Consider the following 7635-nt stretch of genomic DNA (forward strand, 5'->3'; position numbering starts at 1 on the left):
GGGGCTGATCTATTGGGAGCTCACCAAGGCCAGCTGGACTGTGACTGAAAAAGCATGGGATAAAACCGGACTCTCTGATCATGGCGAACAATGAGGACTGATGAGAAGCCAAGGTCAATGGCAAGGGGTTCTGATCCTACTTCATGTTCCGGCTTGGTGGGAGCCTAGCCAGTTTGGATGTTCACCTTCCTAGACATGGACGGAGGGGGGAGGACCTTGGACTTTCCACAGGGCAGGGAACCCTGACTGCTCTTTGGATTGGAGAGGGAAGGGGAGAGGAGTGGGGGGAGGGGGAGAAGAGTGGGGGAAGGGGAGGGAAATGGGATGCTGGGAGGAGGCGGAAACTTTTTTTTTCTTATTCTCAATTAAAAAAATATAAAAAAAAAGAGTTTCCACTTTTGCATATTTCCTGGTGTTTTCATTGTATTAAAAAATCTGAACCTTGGCCATGGCATTTGGACTGCTGTCATCGCTTCCCACGCGATCATGGGGGAGTGAGCACGAGAGCTGGAAGGATTCCAAGAAATGCAACTACAGCTCAGCTTACATGAGATCTCGTGCTGTAGGGACCACTGGCTGAGCCTCATATATTCTTACTATACCATCTGCTGAACAGGTTGCTAACATCACACCCATGTGTTTGGGAGCAAATTTCACATCAGTAACAGATGTTCTTCTCTCCACTAGAGTTGTCCTCTTCACCCAGTGACTCTGTCCTCAAAGTTTATCGTTTGATTCTCCCACTATTTCTTCCCAAACAGCCGCTGTTCAGTCAAAAGAACAGGAAGCCAAAACTTGTCCAAATTCAGGATGAGCCCATGTCACAAGCTATACAGATCCACTATGTGTCTTCCAACTAGCAGTGCAATGCCAATCTCCGCTTTCACTTTTATTCCAGACCTTGACGCTCTGGTCGCTGGAGCAGGTGGCCATCCGGCACCCGTGGAAGTCGAAAGACACATCGTGGATGAGTTCCTTGTGGTCCCCTGCGATCCTGCGTGCCACAAACATGGCCGCCACTGTCTGCCCGGCCCGCCTCGAGAGGGCGGCGGTGGGGCCAGCAGCCCCTGGACCCTAGAACCATGTTTCTTACCATGATGATAATGTACTAAGCCACTGCAATGTAAGGAAGTCCCCAGTTAAATGCTGCTTTCTTCTTATCAGAGTTTCCTTGGTTATGATGTCTCTTCATAGCAATATAACAGTGAATAAGACAACTAAAAAAAAGAAAAGGAAAGCTGTAAAATTAAATTAGTCTATAAAATTAATCCATATTAAACCAAGATGTCTGTCTTGGTTTGTTTTCATTGCTGTGATAAAACACTTAACCAAAACCAACTTGGGAAGAAAAGGGTTTATTTGGCTTACAATGCCATGTTTCAGCCCATCATTGAGAACCATCAGGTCAGGAAATCCAACAGGAACTGAAACAAATACCATGTAGAAATGCTGTTTACTTGCTTGCTCAGTTTTTTTTATACAAACCCATAACCACCTGCTGAGAGATGATACTACCCATATCAATAATAATTAATTAAGAAAATGCCCCACAGACATACCCAGAGACCAATCTGATAAAGGCAGTTTCTCAGCTGAGACTCCTTATTTCTTGATGATTCAAGTCTGTGTCAAGTTAACAAAACTAATCAGCACAATATCCTAAATCCAATGTTCTTAAGCACAACCCTCAAAATCCTAAACCATCAGTCTCTATAAGAATGATAACAAATGTTGGGCACTGGCGGGGCACACCTTTAATCCCGGCATGTGGGAGGCAGAGGCAGGCAGATCTCTAGAAGTTCAAGGCCAGTGTGGTCTACAGAGTGAGTTCCAGGACAGCTAGGAATATTACACAAAGAAGCCCTGTCTTGAAAAAACAAACCCTACCAAAAAAGAATGACAGCAAAAAGGTTAACAGAGTTGAGAGAGAATCACAATAAGCCAGAAGTCATAAAAGTGTGTGGAGAAATTATTAAGGAGGGGGTAGAAGACATAAGCTCCTTTAGTATAATGGGAATTTTCCATGAGAGAACAGGACAATGTAGATGAACTCACTTGGGTTACCAACAGAAGAGAAACAGTGGTGGCTAAGGATGCCCAAGAAGATCACCATGGAGCCACACTTCCATATGCAAAAGCAAGGTTTCATTTATTAGGTACAGGCTAGCATGGGTCCTCTGCCTCACAGTCTAACACAGCAGATAGAGGGAGAAGGACCCCATCTACTATTGTTTAGGGTAGATAAAGACAAAAAACACAAAACAATCACAAGGTTACAATCTCAAAATATAAAACTATGTATCCTCTATCACAATTGGCTAAAGGTGAGGTAAAGCTCAGCTGTTAGCTCCTGATAGGCTATTAGTATCTAAGGGGGATAGACAGCCCCCCTGGTTACACCCTCCAGACATCTGCTGACCCTGTGCTATCTGCAGGGGCTGCTTGAAATATTACCCAGCTGATATCACCCAGCTGATAGGGGAAGTTGGGTGTGGGAATGGGCTGCAGTCAGCAACTTTAAGTAACTTAGGTTTCTTCATTAGCTAATACTTCCCCTAAAGAGGGGTCCTACAGTCTTCAGCTTATCCTGGGGGTTGGGGTATAGTTAAAGACCTCAAAAGGATCCAGCACAGAAATTGAATCTTTTCTGAGTCCTTCTGAGTCATTATCCCTGTGACAACTGGACTCATTGCCTAGCAGAACTTAGAAATGCAGTTAAAATTTAAAACTTAGAAATCACACTTCATGTACAGCAGATCTATCCTGATTCCACTATGGGCTTCTTATCTCACCATTATTTCTAATGCAAGAATTGAGACATGTAACTTTACACTTAATGAGATCATATACTGGGTCATTAAACTGCCCCAGGATACCATCCAGGCCTCCTGTTGCCTGCAAGATGTAGGATTCTCAGCTGCTTCTCCAGTAAAATGTCTCCCCTTATGCCGTCATGCTCCCTGCCATGATGATAATGAACTGAATCTAGGAAACTGTGTGTCCCTTCAACTAAGTGTTTCCTCATAAGGGTTACCATGGTCAAATTGTCTCTTCACAAAAACAAAAACCCTAACTGAGACACCCCCATAACTCTTCCACCTCTTCTCCTTGCCAACTCCATGCGTCACTTTAAATCTTATTGATTCTACTTTATACTGCCAATGTATGTATTAATATAAGACCAGTAATTGTACCATGGGCAGTCAACCTATCAGAGGCTACATTTCTGAAGATACTGACTGAGCCTTCCACCCCAGTCACAAATAAAAGCAGTGGTAATTCACAGGAAGAAGTTACATAGACACTAGTTATAAATACTATGAAGAGCCATCAATTTTTATAAAAATAAGTAACTTTGTGTGACATTTAGATAAGACTCAGACTGAAGCTCAGTTTTAAATAAATTCCAACCTGTCAGTTTCCCCAAGTAGTCATTTTGATGAAGCATAATCCTTTCAGTCAGTGTTAATATTAGAAAACCAAAATAACTTTCAATCATCAAACATCTCTCATCTTTAACACTATGAAGTAATGTGTGATCATGTGGGGTGCAAAAGTTAGAGTGAAGGCTCATACTTTGGGCAGACAGTAGGAATTTGGGGTAAGAGTTCCATTGTAGAGATGATGTATGGTCAGAAGCCTATTTGCAGTCTCATATTTTGGGGGAAAGATTCCACTGCTCATGACTAGGAGTTATGCTATAGGTGCAGGATGGACCAGCCAGAACCCTACACAGCTTCTGAAGTGGAGAGGGATGGGTACCTGGAACTAACCGTTAGAGAGAAGCATCACCCTGAAAATCTGACTCACCTTTTAGTATTCACCATAAAATAACTACTGAATCATGTGGACCAGAAATGATGACTGTAGTAGGATGAGTGCTGGGGAAGAGCAGCTTTCATTGTTTTCCATGGTAAAAACAACTCCGGGAGCTAACCCTGTCCCATTGTCCAGTATTGGGACTGGAATCTTGCCCTGGAGAAGGAGGACTGGGGAATTACGATTTAGCTATTAGTCACTGTGCAATGCCTCCTGGAGAGTCAGAGGGTGAATGTTTTAAGTACTGCTCCTCCAGAAGACCCAGTTTTATCTCTTAGAACCCACATGTAACTCACAACTCTCTGTAACCACAGTTCCAGAGTCCTCAACACTCTCTTCTGGCCTCTGTGGTACTGCACAGACATGTTGCCTATAGGTGCCTGCAAGTAAAACACATACATACATACATACATACATACATACATACATACATAAAATTAAAACATTAATTAAAGACAGCACTCTCCCCACAAAAGCGACTGTTGTATTCTCCCTCACATCTTATCCATTATCATCACAGTCCTTTGATATCAGACTGTGCATTACTCATGCCAAGTCCTTTATTGTGATATTTTGTTTGTCTTCTGACAAATAAAGCTTGCCTGAAAATCAGAAGGTGGAGCTTGCCACTAGTTAACCATAGAGATCTAGAGGTCTCTACAGAGAAACAGGAAATGATAAGGCTGGGTGGAGAGAGGAAGTGATAAGGAGGGGCATAGACAAGATCTTGGCCTTTTTTGGTCTGAGCAGTCAGAGAGGTAAGAGGTGACTGTGGCTGGTCCTTTACTTCTCTGATCTTTCCGCTTTTACCCCAATATATGACTCTGGGTTTTTATTATTAAGATTAATTATAATTGTGTTTCATCTGCCAGCAGACCAAACAGAGTAATAGGATCTTCATTGCTCTTAACTTCCAAGTTCACAGAACAGAATCCAAAGAGGTTGCATATAAAAAGTGAGACTGAGTATCTTAGAGTTGACCTAAAAATCAAAATGCTATAAACAACAAAACAATATTTTCTCACTGATATAGTCAGTATCTGGTAAGGCCACTCCTGCTGGCTTATAACCAGCTGCTGCTGCTTCAAGCTTATGTCTGTGAGGAATTATGATAGAAAAGGAGAGAGGGAAAGGGAACAAAGGGGGTAAGACAGCAAGGAAAAAGAACGGGAGGGGAAGAAGACTCTATTAAAAGATAGCAGTTCTATATGGGTAGGGTTCCACTCCCATGGTCTCACTGAATCTTGACTGTGTCTTTAGAGACTTTATCCCCAAACTCAGCAATTCACTGAAGTCACTCTTGGATGTGAATAGCTTCTAACAATTACATTTTCCATCCACAAGGTGAAGCTGTTACACAACTCCTGACCATTGTCAGGCCTGATAATTTTCAAACCTTCAGAATTTAAGAAAAGCTGGAATGATGAATGATTCTTTCTTGTTTCATAATCTTTCTACCAATGGACAAGATTGGTAAAAATGAAGAAATGAGTTGTGTGGCACAATGAAGACTTTAATCTCTGTAAGACAGATATGTGACCTTTCACAAAGAAAGTGTAATGTCTCTGTATTTATCTATGATATCCACTTAAGCGGCACAGTCACAATTCTCAAAGGCAGTAGTGATCTGATTTCTCCAGACAGCTAGCCTCCACAGCTAGCCTCCCAAGTGACTTGCATTTTCATAATGTTCTAGGTTAAAGAAAAGCAAGTATGAACTCCAACCAGCCTGGATCTCAAGTTCAATGGTCTACAAGGAAGTCCAAGAAGTAAACTGTTAGAATATTGTAGTGAATACAATAAGAAATTAACTGAGTCACAGTGTTTTGAAAATGAGTTCACGGTAGTCTGGGCCATCTCCCTCCTTATATTGTCCTTCCATGGGTGAGCCCCTTAATATCAAGTCCTAGCATGATAGCATCTTCTGCCTGTGCTGATTACCACTCCTTTCATCCACTTCTTACTAAATTAACCCCAATGGTGCTACAGAACTATCTCCTTTTCCTTCTGGATTCTGATTGTCTTTAGTTGCAAGTGTAAATGAAAATTTCTGATGCATGCTGATCCCTCAGGTGGTCTCTAAAACTAACTAAAAAAGTAAACTGAATTCTGATGCCTTGTCTGGGATATATAAGATCTGTGTACTGTCACCTCTGATCTAAGAACCACAGACACAGGAATTGTGATCTCAGGATATATTTGGATGCTGGCAGAAGGTATCTCATGCTCTGTTTCATTTGTAACTACCATCTCCTTTTGTCCCATCTAGCATCTGTTTGGTAGACCATAGAATATTTGAACATTGATGTAGGATTCCCCTCCGTTTTTACCATTACCATTGCCATAATCCTGTGATTACCATTGATTAATAGAGAAGCTGCTTTGGACCTATAACAGGGAAGAACAGAGCTAGGCGGAAAAATTAAACTGAATGCTGGGAGAAAGAAGACGGAGTCAGAAGCTGCCATGGAGACACCAGAGGGGAAAGATGTGAGCTTCCAGCAGGAACCTTGCTGGTAGGCCACGATTCTCATGGTAAAATATAAAATAATAGAAATAGCTTAACCAAATATATAGGAGCTAGCTAGCAGTAAGCTTAAGTGATTGGCCAAGCAGGGATTTAAATAATATAGTTTCAGTGTGATTATTTCGCTGCTGAGCAGCCAGGAACAAACAAGCAGTCATTCTACTACAAATTGGTGCACCAGAATGGGGAAAATTTTTTCACATAAAGTTCAAGAAAGTTTTTTTTAAGGCTTTTAGACCCACAAAAACAGGAGCCAAGGGCAGTTTCTTGCTAGCAGCAAGTTTTCAGATAGGCTCTGTTTGCAAGGGAGGTGCAGTAAAAACTGCACAGATTCTTTTTTAAAAAGCTGCAGATTCCAGACTCACCACACAAATGGCTCAAACTCTTTCAGGAGGTCCAGTTATGGACCACTTAAATGGGGTCTGTGCGACAACTTTCTTAATGGTGCATAGACCTGCTGTGCACCAAAAAATGGCTCTTAGAGGCAGCAAACATGCCCCTTGCCATGTTGGACTGAGTGGAACAAGTAGGCAGGGCCACGTTGGCCCTAACTAAGCCTGCTTAGCATTTTGATAAAAAGGGTGTTTCTGGTCATAATATGATTACAGATACACAATAAAGACAGATTCAGACATAAAAGACCTCTAAATGAGACACAGTGTGTTTTAAAAATGTACATAGGCTTGGGAGAGAAAACAAAAAGAAAAAAAGAGACAGTAAATGTAATATAAAAGAGTACAGTCATAGATTAAAGCAGTAAAGATAATAAAATAAATATTATACTTGTAGAAAAGGCAGAAAAATAAGCCTATTTTAAGTAAAGATGAAATATACACAGAGCGTCTGGATTATGTATATTATTGTGTTTTCTTTGAATTTTTTTGACTGTGAAGGGGCTAAGTACAGAAAGACATCTCATTGTATGGGCTGCTACTTTAAATCAACCTATATATTTTAAAGATATCATGACTTCAGAATCTGGGTCTAAAGATATATTAATCTGGAAAGAGGTTTTCTTTTGTTTCCATAAAAGATAAGAATCTGCAGGTTAATTCCTGACTAATCTGGTTTAATGGACCAAGATCCCCAAAAAAGTCACTGTGAACACCCCCAAAAATACTTTACCCAACAAAAAGTTTGAGTAGAACTATGCCCAAATTTCCATATATTGTTTATAAATGTTTGTTTACATTTAAAGGGGGATATGCTATAGAGATTTGCGTTGGTATGGGTCTTGATTTATTGATACAAATTTAAGATCAACTTTGGTATATGTGTATTTCTGCTCT

The 7635-nt window shown here is 41.0% G+C and overlaps 1 pseudogene; it reads right to left on the minus strand.

The window, feature by feature from the left end:
• The window catches only part of LOC126490656 (nucleoporin SEH1-like), a 4651-nt pseudogene extending 3640 nt beyond the window's left edge, over positions 1-1011 (minus strand).
• Positions 1012-7635: the final 6624 nt, after the last annotated feature.

Source organism: Alexandromys fortis, unplaced genomic scaffold (genome assembly GCF_014885135.2).
Source record: "Alexandromys fortis isolate MF-2015 unplaced genomic scaffold, M_Fortis_MF-2015_v1.1 scaffold_184, whole genome shotgun sequence".
Classification (NCBI taxonomy): Eukaryota; Metazoa; Chordata; class Mammalia; order Rodentia; family Cricetidae; genus Alexandromys; species Alexandromys fortis.